The sequence below is a fragment of the Manis pentadactyla genome, chromosome 1 (assembly GCF_030020395.1).
Source record: "Manis pentadactyla isolate mManPen7 chromosome 1, mManPen7.hap1, whole genome shotgun sequence".
Lineage (NCBI taxonomy): Eukaryota > Metazoa > Chordata > Mammalia > Pholidota > Manidae > Manis > Manis pentadactyla.
In genome coordinates, this window is record NC_080019.1 from 1,749,330 (window position 1) to 1,763,368 (window position 14,039).

The 14,039-nt window shown below is 42.2% G+C and overlaps 1 protein-coding gene across 10 annotated transcripts in view; it reads left to right on the forward strand.

The window, feature by feature from the left end:
- The first annotated feature begins 7,973 nt into the window (after positions 1 to 7,973).
- Positions 7,974 to 14,039, forward strand: part of CLCN3 (chloride voltage-gated channel 3) — a 73,809-nt gene continuing 67,743 nt past the window's right edge. For all 10 annotated transcript variants that reach the window (XR_008997649.1, XR_008997661.1, XR_008997528.1 and 7 more), the window contains exon 1: positions 7,974 to 8,419. The gene's annotated coding sequence lies outside the window, so the exon portion shown is untranslated. The remainder of the gene's footprint in view (positions 8,420 to 14,039) is intronic.

A 14,039-nucleotide genomic window follows, 5' to 3' on the forward strand; every position in this document is an offset into this window, starting at 1 on the left:
ATAAGGCTGCATCACAAAGAATAAAATACCCAGGAATAAACCTAGCCAATGATGTGGAAGGCCTATACTCTGAGAACTATAAGACACTCATGAGAGAAATTAAAGATACAAATAAGTGGAAATCTACCCCATGCTCATGGATAGGAAAAATTAATATTGTCAAATGGCCATCCTGCCCAAAGCAATTTACAGATTCACTGCAATCCCTATCAAAATACCAATAGCATTTTTCAATGAATTAGAACAAATAGTTCTAAAATTCATATGGAACCACAAAAGACCCTGAATAGACAAAGCAATTCCTGGTTACACTGCCTGACTTCAAGCTCCACCACAAAGCTGTAATCAAAACAATTTTGGTACTGGCACAAGAACAGACCCATAGATTAATGGAACAGAAGAGACAGCCCAGATATAAACCCACACATATATGGTGAATTAATATATGATAAAGGAGCCATGAATATACAGTGGAGAAAATACAGTCTGTTCAACAATTGTTGTGTTGGGAAAACTGGACAGCTACATGTAAGAGAATGAAACTGGATTATTGTCTAACTCCATACACAAAAGTAAACTCAAAATGGATTAAAGACCTAAACGTAAGACATGAAACCATAAAACTCTTAGAAGAAAACATAGGCAAAAATCTCTTGAATGTTAAGTACGGGCAGTCTTTTCCTGGACACATCTCCTTGGGCAAGAGAAACAAAATAAAAAATGAACAAATGGGAATACATCAAATTAAAAAGCTTCTGTACAGCAGATAAGAAATTACAGTGTTGGTGAGGATGTGGAGAAAATGGAAGCCTCCTACACTGTTGGTGGGAACATCAATTAGTGCAGCCACGGTGGAAAGCAGTATGGAGGTTCCTCAAAAAACTAACAATAGAAATACCATATAACCCAGTAATTCCACTTCTAGAAATTTACCCAAAGAAAACAAAATCTCTGGTTCGAAAAGATATATATATGCACCCATATTTTTCTTGTCACATTATTTATAATAGCCAGATATAGAAACAACCAAAGTATCCATCAATAGATGAATGGATAAAGAAGAGGTGGTACATACACATAATGGAATATTATTCAGCCATAAAAAAGAAATCTTGCCATTTGAAACAGTAGGAATAGACCTCGAGGCTATTATGCTAAGTGAAATAAGCCAAAGAATAATACCATATGATTTCACTTATTTGTTGAATATGAAAGCAAGACAAAATGAACAAAGAAGCAGTAGACTCACAGCCACTGACAAGTGACTGGTGGTTACCATGGGGGGGGGTTGGGATGGGTGGGTGGGGAGGGTGAGGGGGATAAAGGGGCACAAAAATTCACAATCACAGGGTAAGTTGGCCATTGAGACAGTAGTACAGCACGGAGAATATAGCCAATGATTCTGTAACATCTTCCTATGTTGACAGACAGTAACTGCAGCAGTGGGGGTGAGGATTTAATATTGTGGGTAACTGGTGAACCACTGTGTCATATACTTGAAACCAAGTAAGGCTGTATATCAACTATACTTCAATAAAGAAAAGTTAAAAAAAAATTCCAGTGAGGCATAGAAGGGAAATTTTTAGGGAAGAATTACTTGAAACCCTTTGCTTTTCCCCCCAAGAACATGAAATTACCTACATTTGCACTCTTGATGACATTTTGAATATTTTGACATTGCAAGGGACAAGAAAAGGTCATTTTCAACTATTTCCCTGAAGCTGGTGAAACTAAGGTAGAAATTCTGAGAACCCTATCACTGTGCTCCTAATGGAACATCTTAGTTCCTTTCACTCCCTCTTGCCAATGTGACACAAGCAAAAAAATTCTTTTTCTGAAACAACTCACAAATACATGAAGCAGATCTATATAGCCTAATTCATTTCTCTATAAAATTGTTTTTTAATGTATTTTTTAAAGTTGTTATGACAGATCATCTCATTTCCAGTTCTTTTTTACTTTAAGGAAAACTTTGGACACCTTGACTGGAGCCAGGGGACAAGAATGTAGGAGAAAGTGAAATAGGATTCCCAGTGCCCTTTGCGACTCCTGCCAATTCTATACAATAGCGCTGTACAAGCTGCGCTGCTCAAGTGGCAGAAATGCTGGCGGCAGGAGTGGCTCATCTCGCCCCGGCTCACGGGCAGGGCCTGTCCGTTTCTGCAGACACTACCGGTGGGAATGGGTGAACTTTGCCCTACTTGTCCCTCACCTGAAGGCCTCAAGGGTTTCGCTGGGTGGTGGGGGAGGCTGGGGAGAGTAGAGCTGCTGTTAGTGGTTCAGCTCAGTCCAAAAAAAAAAAATTTAAAGCACAAAAAGTTGACTTGTCACATAACTTACTTTGCTTCCTCCAAATACTTCCTATGTACTAAGGGCTTTTTACTTACTTCTATTTGTTTGTTTGGATTTGGTGTTTTCCCGTTTTACTGAGATATAATTAACATACAGCACTGTAAGTTTAAGATGCACAAAATGACTTGACTTACATATATTGTGAAATTACAATAAATTTAGTTAACATCCATCATCTGACATACATACCAATAAAAAAGAAATAGATGTTTTTTTCCTCTTGTGATGAGAACTCTTAGGATCTACTCTTAACAACTTACAAATGTACAGGGTTAACTAGTCACTGTGTCCCACATTACATCCCCAGCACTTATTCGTCTTAGAACTGGAAGTGTGTGCCTTTTGACCACCTTCACCTAATTCCCCCACCCCACTGAGGGCTTTTAAAAATACACACTAAGACCTGTGGTAGGCAGAGTAATGGCCACCCAAAGATGTCCCTGCCAATCCCTGGAATCGTGAATACATTAGGTCACATGGGAAGGGAGAATTAAGGTCACAAATAGAATTAAAGTTGATAATCAGCTGGCTTTAAAATGGGAGGAGGACCCTAGGTTATCCAGGTGGGCCCAAAGTAACCTCAAGGGTCCTTAAAAGTGAAAGGGGAAGGCAAGAGAATCAGAGTTGGAGGGAGATGTGACTAAGAGCTCCGAGTGATAGGGTATGAGGACCCCCATGTGGCTGGCTGTGACGATGGGGGAAGGAGGCAATCTGAGTGACCTTTAGAAGAGCAAAAGACACAAAATGGATTCTGCCCTACACATGCCAACATCTTGGTTTTAGCCAGTGTCTTGACAATGGGTTTCAGCCCCAAGCAAGCTATGGATTCAATGTGACCAAAGAAATGACAGTAGAACGTTCTTGGGGCGAAAGGGTTTATTACCCGGCTTGTTCTCCCACCGGTAGGTCGAGCACTAGCGTCTCTGCCTCTGCCCAGAGCACTGGGCCGAGCTCTCTATATGGCACAATAATAGCTTATTGCCTACGGGTGTGGAAGCGGTGGCCTTGCAACAGGCCAGTTACATCATCAAGTGGTTTAAGTTCAGTGAGGATCCTGGCCATGGGAACCCCAACTTCCCCACAGCCAGTGAGGCTTGTGTTGGCCTCCTAACCTGCAGCTCTGTAAGGTAATAAATGTGTGCTGTTTATCAAGCCACCCCCTGGTGGGCATTTGTTACAATAGCAGTAATACAGCAACAGGAGCTCCTAGGCTTTAAGATTCCAGGAGCACGGTCCGGAGGTCGGGAGGGTCCGGAGGTCGGGAGGGTCTGGAGGTCAGCAAGGTCCAGAGGTCAGCAGGGTCCGGAGATCAGCAGGGTTCAGAGATCTGCAGGGTATGAAGATCAGGCTGATTGGTAAATTCTTCTTATTGTGTGGAAAAGTTCACAGCTGAGTCTGTAAAATCTCCTTATGGGAATGATCTCAGCCCCAGGAAGCTCTTCTGAACCATCTCCCTTAAAGTAAGGATTTAGTTAAGAAGCCAAAGAGGATCCCATCTGTAACGCTTGCAAAGGAGGAATGAGACCAAGCTGGAAGTATCCACATTGCAGCACATTATGTGGGAAGTACCCACATAAAGAAAAATGTTCAAGGGACCTGGCTACAGTCCTCACCATGTGAAACCCCAAGTTAGTCAACACCACCAGATTCTCCAACCAAAATATCAGAGCAACTACAAGGGTCTTTCTCCAAATGGAATCTGTTATTTTACCACCAACCTATAACACAGTACATGGTTTACATTGATTGCCCATGTCTGATGCAGTGGTTCTGACTGAGAGCCATTCACTAACTGGGAATATTTTTAAAAAATGGATGCTCAGGTCCAAATCTGGAATAGTTTAAACAGAATTTCTGAGAGTGGGGCCAAACAAGGGTATTTTTTTGAGGCTTTCCCCATAGTTCTGAAGCATCGAGAAGGGGAGAACTACTGGCAGGATGGCTGTGCGTGTCAGAGGGATAAGGTAAGTGCATAATATGAACAGTGTTACCGAAAGCCACATGTACAAGTAGACATGACTTTGCCTTCTTAAAAGAGATCCTTGGGCTAATCCCCCACATAGGAACTAATCCACTACCATAAAAGGGCTGAGGATTTATTTACAAGAGGATCACAGAAAGCAAATGTGATTGTTAATAGGCTGTGACTTCATCAATTATTCTCAAAATCTACGTGCCTCCCAAAATCAGGCTATGTATCTGCAGTGAGAGAAGAAAACATATGTTTGTAAATTCCACTTTGTTTAGAAAAGTTTTTGCTGTTTTATCAACATTTTTCTGACAAAGGATCTAAGAAACTTGTCCAACAGTGTCCCAAGTGGAATAAAATTGTGCTTGGATATTACCATGAATTCTACCTGACAGAAGTAATGAGTCATGAGAAGTGTGACGGCCTTGTGAGCATTCCCATTACCACCATGGACACACCACCAGCGTGGAAGCCCGTGGCTGTACTGCTTGACAATAGCCAATTCTGCCCCAGAAGAAATAACCAGGACGGACAAAACTCATGTGCTAGGCACAGATAGTTAAGTTACTAATATTCAGAAACACTAATCATACATCTAATATTTATTTAGCACTAGATATTCATGACTTATTCAGCACTCACAGGTCTCAGTCCTGCCACTTGCAGGAATGGGCAGCTGAGGCCATGGCCGGGCTTGCTTGCCCCTGAATCTGTCTGACAGCCAGAGTGGGTCCCTGGCTCAGCACCTCCCATCCCGAAACCTTGCTCAAACCCCAGCACTGGTCCTCAGTGACTGCCCCATCAGCAGGAAGGCTATGTGCCAGAGAGAGAGCGCACATGAGCACTGGGGAACCACAGATTCCAAATCATGGTCTTCCCACCCCATGTGTACCCTACCCTAAGTGTGTCCATTTTCTCTCCCCCTTCTTCTTATGGTGTTAGCCTTTCTTTTCATGATCTCTGGGATAGCTCGTCTGGTGGTATATTTCGAGGGCATCATTGCACTGAGGTCATTTCCCACACAAACAAAGCAAGTACTGTCTGGATACTACTCAGCACTGTATAAAGAATAAAAAAAGAGGGAAACTCTTTAGCCTGACGGCCTATAATTTCCAACTCTTTGCACTCAGAAGAATGCCAGTTTAGACTTCCCAGCAACAAGGGAGAGAATGCCTAATTTTGGCAGGTCCTCAGAAGACTTTTTAATCTTTAGGCTTTCAAAATAAACCAGATTGAGAGTTTTGGGAATACTCATTATAGTAGGGTACAGCTTATTTTAATTCAAGAAACCGAGTTTCTTGATCTTACCAAGGTCACTTGCGTGGCCCTCTGATTACTGACCTGTTGGGTCACTAGACCTCATTGTCCCAGGATTAGGGAGCAAGAGCTTTTCATGTTTGTCGTCTAAGTGGCCTAGTTTGAGATTCAGAGTTGAGGAAGTCTACTGCATAAAAGGCTATACTTTTATGGAAGGCCTAGCGACAAGGGCGGGCAAAGGGGATTCTAAAATGGAGTCACACTGAAAGAAACCAGACTGGTGCCGGTACTGAGTCAGGAAGTGAATGTGAATGGTGAGTCGCGTCTGAGAGGTAATCAGCTGTTTCTCAAGAAACAGAAGTATGAGCTGAAAAAGCTGGTGTTCACAAAGTCTTCTAAGGTATAAAATCCTCTTGGGTAAATACAAAGGGGATTTCTTTTCTCAAAATAAAACCCCCAAAACAAAAAACCCTTTCAAACCAGCTGCTGCAGTCAGGAAGAGAGGGGCACTCTCTCAGACCCTGTGGCAGGTGGCTGCACATTTGAGAATGATGGCCCTGTCTCCTTTCTTCCACTTCTTGAACTGGAATGCCTGTGACTGTTACTTTAGGCCCGTCACACCGGTGTATTTTGGCAGTTTTGGCAGCAGAGAACTTGGCTGTTTAGATTCACAGGTGCACAGGTAAAGAGGAATTAAGGAGTTACACCCCAGAGACTCATCCTCACCTGATTTAGAAGAGATTTTGGACTTTGGACTTCAGGCTGATGCTCTACTGGGATGAGACCCTTGGGAATACTGGGAAGCGATGGATGTATTTTATCTGTGTATCAGGAGGGGCCAGAGGGTAGACTGGGACAGCCCCAAGATTTCCACGCTCTGATGCAGTACCTGGTATAAGAACATTTCCTTGAGTGTGGGCTGAGCTGTGAAGATTGTGGATTTCACTTCTATGATGACATCAATAAAATTGATCTTGAGTTAGTAAAAAAATGAGATTATGGTGGGTGGGCTGGACCTATGTAAGTGGCCCCTTAAAAGAAGTCAGAGATTCAAGAGAAAGCAAGAGAAATACCTTGCTGACTTTAAAGAGGTAAGCTATGGACACAACAACGTATACTGTGAGAGTGCCATATGGGTAGGACTTGGGGATGGTCTCTGGGAGCTGAGAGCAATTCCTGGTCAACAGCTAAAAGAGAGCAGGGACCTCGGTCCTACAACCTGTGGTAGAACAGGGAATTCAGTCCTGCAACCACAAATATAATGTTACCCTGATGAAAAAAAACCCTTTTATACGTTATATGCATTTTAAAAAGAGAGTTGAATCTAGACTGTTAATGCTTACAAAGGATACCATCAGCAGAACAAAAAGTCAACCTACTGTACGGGAGAATATATTCATAAACGATTTACCCGATAAGGAGCTAATATCCAAAATATATGAAGAATTTGTACGCCTCAACACCCAAAAAACAAATAACTCAGTTGAAAAATCGGCGGAGGATCTGAACAGACATTTCTCCAAGAAATACAGATGGACAACAGGCAAATGAAAAGATGCTCCACATCGCTAATCATTATGGAAATGCAAATCAAAACCACAATGAGATATCACCTCACAGGAGCAGAACGGACACTCACTACCCAAAAGACAAGAACCAAGTGTTGGCGAGGATGTGGGGAAATGGGAACCCTCTTAAACTGTTGGTGGGAATGTAAACTGGAGCAGCCACTGTGGAAAGCAGTATGCAGGTTCCTCAAAAAACTAAAAATAGAAATGCCATACGACCCAGTAATTCCACTTCTAGGAATTTACCCAAAGAAAACGAAATCCCTGATTTGAAAAGATACATGCACCCTCCCGCGCCCTCGCCCGAGTCCCGCAAACGGCGGGCCGCAGCCCAGTCCCGAGGTCCCCGCCACGCTCCGCGGCAGCTCGGGGTTCGCGGGGACGCAAAGCCAAGCCGTGCGGAACCCTCCCGTTACCGGCTGTCCACCCGGCAGGCCCCGGGCACTGCTCGGGACGCGGCGTTCCGGCACCCCGGGCTTCTCCTCGCGTGCGTGGGCCCGCGGCTGGGCGGCGGAGGCGGCCAGTGCTCCGGCTCCGCGCGGGGACGAAGCTCGCGGCCGCTTCCGCCGAGGCTCACCCTCCGAGGCCGCACCCCAGGCGGCCACCCCGCGGGCCGCGCCAGGAGCAGGGCCCGCCCGCCCGCCGCTCCCGCAGCGCCCAAGCGGCGCCGCCGCGACCGCCCCCGAGGCCCTACGCCGCACCGCCCAGCCCGAGAGCCCCGCCCACCGCTCCAGCATCGTCCAATAGGCGCCGCCGCGCTCCGCCCGCGCAGGAGGACGAGGGTGGGGCTGCCAGGGCTGAGCGGCTGCTCGCGTTAACGTGGTGACGTCACGCGCCGGCGCACCTGTCGGGCTCGCGCTGCCTCGGCTGCCGGTGCGGCGCCGTCCCGCAGCCCCTGCCCGCGGCCCCGACCGCCCGCGCCCCGGAGCCGGCCGCGTGAGGAGCCCGGCGAGTGTGGTGCGCCGCCGCGTCGGAGAGGGGAAGCGAGGAGGGAGACCGTTGTTTCTAACCGGCAGACGCTGCCGGGGCCCTCGAAGCCAGCGGGCGGAGCTTCATGCCGCTCCCGCGGGCGCGGGCGCACCACACCGGTCCGCCCCGCGGCACGTCCGGCGCCGCTGGGGGCGCCCCGGGGCTCTGAAGCCGCGGCCGTGCGGGCGGCGCCCGGCCTCTCAGTCGGAGCGCTCGTAGCCAGGGGTGAGCTCGGACACAGATGTGGACCCCGGCGGCGGCGCGCGCGGCAGCCCCCGACTTTACTATGCCTCTGGGCTACGAGGTGAGTTGCATTTTGTGAGCAAGGATGCGGGAGCTTCACATGCACGGATCTGGGCTCGGCCGTGCGGCCAGGGCGCTCATCCTGGGCCCGCTTACAGATTTACCTGTGTGGTAATAAACCCGCCCCGATGAGGAGTGCGCCCTCGGACATGTTTACGGTGTCACCGATCGCCCTCAGCAGCTGTCGTAGGACCTTTGAATGGAATGGAGTGGGCTCTAGGACAAGACCAATTCGAACTCAGTGGGATTCACTTATGCTAAATTTGCCCACATTTAAAGTTAATATTCAGTTTTTTTATCTTTAGTTTTGTGTGTATATCGAGACATAGTCTGTTACATTTGTGTTTTGATCTTAAACTTGAGCCAGAAACTGCCTTAGAATCTCAGAGATTAATTTTGCGTATGATACGCTTAATTTAAAAACTGGAGCACATAGAAGTTAATTACACATGTATTATGCATATTAGAGGCCGAGGCTTGTTTCCTCTGTAGAAAAATTCTTGTTTATAAGAATTGAGTCAGCAGTAACCATATCTTTTTTTTTTCTTTTTTGGTAATTCGAAAGTTCAGTTCTTGCATACTAAACTTTTTTGAGCCATGCAGTTGAATATTGCAGCATCATTGTGCCTTGTGCCATTGACTGTTGAATCTTTCCAGAAAAGCTCTTCACCCTAAAGAGCTCATTTAGAAAATTATTTTCGTGATGAGGTCGGTATGGAAATAATTTAACTGATGTTGTCCAATGTTATGTGCCTTTGTGAGTCACTAGAAAATACTTGAGAGTCTTCAGTATCTCAAGAGTACATACAGGAGTTAAAATGCTAACTCATACATTGTTGATTTTCATCTTAAAAGGCGCTGCTGCTCCTGTTTTCTTGTCACATAGTTTGGCCTAAAAACCGGGCATGTGACCTACGGATAAGTTCTCAAATTTAGTATGCTTTTATGACCTCTAGTTAATACGAACAGCCGCTGTTGGCAGCACCACACAAATTGCTTCTCCCTCGTACACTCTTCAAAGACTTTGAATTTTTTGTTTGAAAAACGGGTCAGATTACTTTAAGTCAGTATGAATGCATACATCTTTAATTGGAAATTGTATTTTAGCCTGTGTTTTCAGTCATACGTAGCTCATTAGGAATGTAAATGTTTAACCTGTTTTTGGATATATACAGTTCAGGGGGACAGATTTACTGAGGTTATGGTTTTATGTTAGTGAATTGGCTATTTTCCAGCTCATGTTGGTGACAGGCTTTCCGTTTCCTGTTGTGACATGTTGGTAATAATCTTAACACCTCTCAGGAAGCCAGATTTGATCTCTGTAGTGAGTCAGATATCAGAGCAGTATCTTGTGGGGTTTGGCCACTCTCTCTGCTTTGTAGAACTTTCTGTCAAGTTTTTTGTCAAACTTGTCAACAAGGATATAAAATGTATAATAGGCTATAAAAACTGCTAATATTTATTGAATGAATTATATGGTTCACGGTCTTTCCTAAGTGGTTTTTGTGGATTATCTCAATTCTCACACCAACACCGTGAAGCATTTTGTTTTCCCATTATACATATGTGGAAACAGGCATAGAGGGTTTCTTTCAGTCAGTCTATCCAGGTCTCAAGAGTGTCAGGACTGAGGCTGAAGCCTGGCAGTGTGATTTCAGAGCCGTTGCTCTCTGTGGCTGCACTCACCATACTGCAGATAGGACTAGTCAAAATGCTAGAAGAGAAGATGTGACATGAAAGATATGGCACTGTAGGTTCACTTATTTTTCAATTATGAAAATAATGTAAAATTACAGAAACTTTGAAAAATCGTTTTACAACCTTCATCCTACCACTCTAATAAACTTTTTTTTGGTGTTTCTTTCATACGCACACTCGTGTATAAACATAGTAGGTATGATTCATTTTGACTCTTGAAGATAAGTGTTATTCAGTTAAGTATAAAATGGAGGATGAACCCATGTGGGGAAACTGCCCGTTTGCAAGCTAAAATGCAGAGCTTGTATCTGCAACTTTGATTGGAACCAAGTTAAACAAATACATTTCTTGCCCTTATGACATGTAGTTGGACAGTTTCTGTCTTGTAAAGTCATGGAGGTTATTTAGGTCTCAGTGCAAGTATTCATAACATCTTTTTGTTGGATTATTGTTTACCTTTCTTCCTTGTAATGGTCTGAATCTTGTATTTGTGTGTGTGTGTTTTCCCTGTTAAAATCATTTCGCATTTAACTTTTTAATGGCTTAAAAACTTCTTATGAATCTAGGAAATTTTCTTCAGAGTAGACAGCTACTTCCTTAGGGGGTTATCCACTTGGTACTCGTTCTAAGAAAAATACATAAGGCACAGCGATTTGGACATGCAGCTAACTTGATGAACAAGGGACAAAATTATCAAGTACTATTACTTTTGGGGAAATCGGTTTCATTATTGTCGTATCTTGTATGTGTTCACAATTTGTATCAGGAAAAAGTCTTTCTCATTACTATGATGTTCTGACCTAAGTTTCATGATGTTATTATGGGTTGGAGGGGTCATTCCCTGTCACAATAAATTCGAGAAACTTTTCATAAATTTTATTTATGAAGTTAATGGTTACTGCAGGTTTTCTCAAGAACCTATCTTATGCTGTTACCTCTACACTTATAGATGGGGTATGCTTTATTACCCAGACTTATTGACGGTGAAACCTTTTACTGTGCTTGTGTTGTGTGTATGCTCACTCATCTCCAGATACTTTTGTGTCCTTCTTGCTCCACGGTTTGATTCTTGCCAGTAATTTTGTTTCAGTTAACCCTTCTCCCATAAAATCTCATTTACCTTTTAAGGTTCCAACTTGAGAGTGTCTCTTCCAAAGAAGGCTTTCATAGTTATAGTGAGATATGTTCTTTTTTCGGAGTTCTTAGAGTAGTTCTTGTGTCTTCTGTGACATTGTTAGGTATTGTCTTTTATTATATGGATATATTGTAACTTATAGGAAAATATTACAACATCCATTTGAGTACAGTATGTAACAACTCTATGCTGAAGTTTACGGAAAGCTGTAAGGCTTCTACAAATATGCTATTAATCATCATAAATCGTGTCTGTTTTTTATAATTTGTGTTACAAAGAAATTAGCTATTCTGTAAACATTAGTAAATGAATAAGTGATTATGTTAAATTAATTGTCACATTTTAATCTTTAATATCTTGGCACATAAATAGTTCTTAAATTATTTATATGACAATACTCCCTACAGGCAAATGGTTAGGTCAGTCAGAGTTTCACTTCCCTCCTGTCATTGCTCTTGAGACTTTTTTCCATCTCTCTAGTTGCTAACATTTGGGATTTTCACTTCTTCTTTTCGCTCACATTGTGCCTGTGTTTCTGTTTAGCTCAACAGACAGCCAGCCAGCTGGTTGAAACTTTGAAACGTAGCTGTGGTCTACAGCCTACTCAGTCTCCTTAATGAGAGAGGTAGAACTTGTTTGGAAGCTGTGACGTGTGCCTGCCTTAGGCTGTGGTCCCTTAGCCACACATAGCCAGGGTCTTCCTGTTTCTGCCCCGCCCGCATTCCAGTTCTGATGGTGTATTGCTTAGTGTTTGCAGTGGTAATGTGAGCCATAAATGTAATTTAAAATTTCTCAGCAGCCACATTGAAAGGTAAAAAGAAAATTGGTGAGATTAATTTTAACAATATATTTTATTTAACCTAATATACATCTAAAGTATTATTTCAACATGGGATCAATATAAAATTAATTGTGAAATATTTGACGTTCTTTTTTTGTATTAAGTCTTAGAAATGCAGTAGGTATTTCATTTTAGAGCACATCTCAGTTTGGACTAGCCATAGTTTCAAGGCTGGTGACTGTTGAACAGACAGTATAGCGCTGTAGGTTTCTGGGTTAGTGAAAGAGGAGTTTTTACTTTTTCTTTTTAAGTTAATTGAATTTATAGAAATAGTGGCCCATGCAGACCTGAGTTTATTAAACGTTTGCAGTAGAGTTGGTTGCTCTGGGCATAAAGAAAGGTGTGGAGTCTCCATGGCTCAGAGGTGGTAGTGAAATCAAGTCTTTAGAACATTTTGAAACAGTTGTGAATTACCACTTAATGTTTTTTGAGGGACTTTTAGATAGATATAAAATGGAGGAACTTGCTGGTTCAGTTCAGAACACTGAAAGTTTTAATTATTTTTGTGAGATTTCTCAGTTTAGTCTGTAGCTAATGTTCATTAATGTGTGTTATCACATGTATTTAAGCTCTTCTAGTGTATCATCATATGAAGAAGTGAAGAATAGGATGTCTGTGTTCTTTGCAAAATCTTAACATACATGCTTTGATATGTCAATATAAAAATGATTCTTGATCTGTTAATGCTTATTTTTTTAAAAGCCTTTTTGGTTATTTACTCAAGAGCCACAGTACTTAATTTCATTGCCTCTGTGGACACCACAAAGTTCTTAACATGAACAGTATTTTCATACTGTTTTGTTTTAACATTTACTTTAAATACAAAACTGTTGCTCTGATTAGTACATGCTAAAATCAAATCTCAGTATATTAAGCTGGCTTCGGTAGAGGTAGTCATCAAACATTAATGAAGTTGCAAAGCAGCAAATCTTTGTATTAGTTTTCAGTTATTCTCCCAAGACCAGATTAATACTGCTTCAGAGAGGATTTGTTTATTAAAAACTGAATACATTTCTCTTTTATACCTCATTAACTGAATAACTTGACAGTGTGGCATTTGGACACTTAACTATCCATGTATCACGTACCAGTCACTATACCGTATGCTGAGAATAAAGACAGGCTCTCAAGGAGCTCTCAAAACTGCACCTTCTCTACAGGGGTCTTTAATTCAGGAATTTTATATCAAAATCTGTTAAACATAGTTATCAATAATATTTTACTTTTCTGAAGAATGAAAACTTTACAAATAACTTTAATTATTATAGATTTTTTCCTATGTGCAGAAAGAAAATTTTTCAGTGACAAATGGTAAATTGTCTTAAAACACTCTAAGTCTTCAGTATTAGAATCCAGCGCTAGAATTGGAGTATACTTAGTTACATCCGTCTTTTGTTTTCTGTATGTACTTAAATCTAACAGGTCTTGTTTTACAAGACTTACTGGTTTGACTGCTCTTAGGACTACAGCTTTCAAGTCCCTCACAGGAACCTTTCAAGTCTGTTGCTCATGTCCACCACACCTATGTTGAACTCTAATTTTGATGCTGAGCAAGTAGGTTGATGTATTAAAAAAATCAAATTACTTAGGGGTAATACTGTTTTTAAAATACAGGGAGTAAGAACAATGAAAATGAAAAACTTAGGTGGCATCGGCTTTGAAAAAAATAAAAATTGTTACTTTTATATTTTCTAAGGCTGATATTTGGTCATGGGCTCTGAAGATTTAAATTTTAAAATGATGAAAGAACAAAATTAATATTAAACTTTTAAAAATTACAGTATTTAAGAATTATTTATCACTTGCATCTGATAAAATATTCAAAAGGGACAGTCTCCCTTTCAGATCTGGTACTTCAGTCATATTGTTCCTTTTCCCTGGGAGCAACTTTCTCTTAAAATCCCTCCAGAGATAGGCTGTAAATACATAAGTGATTATATTCTGTAC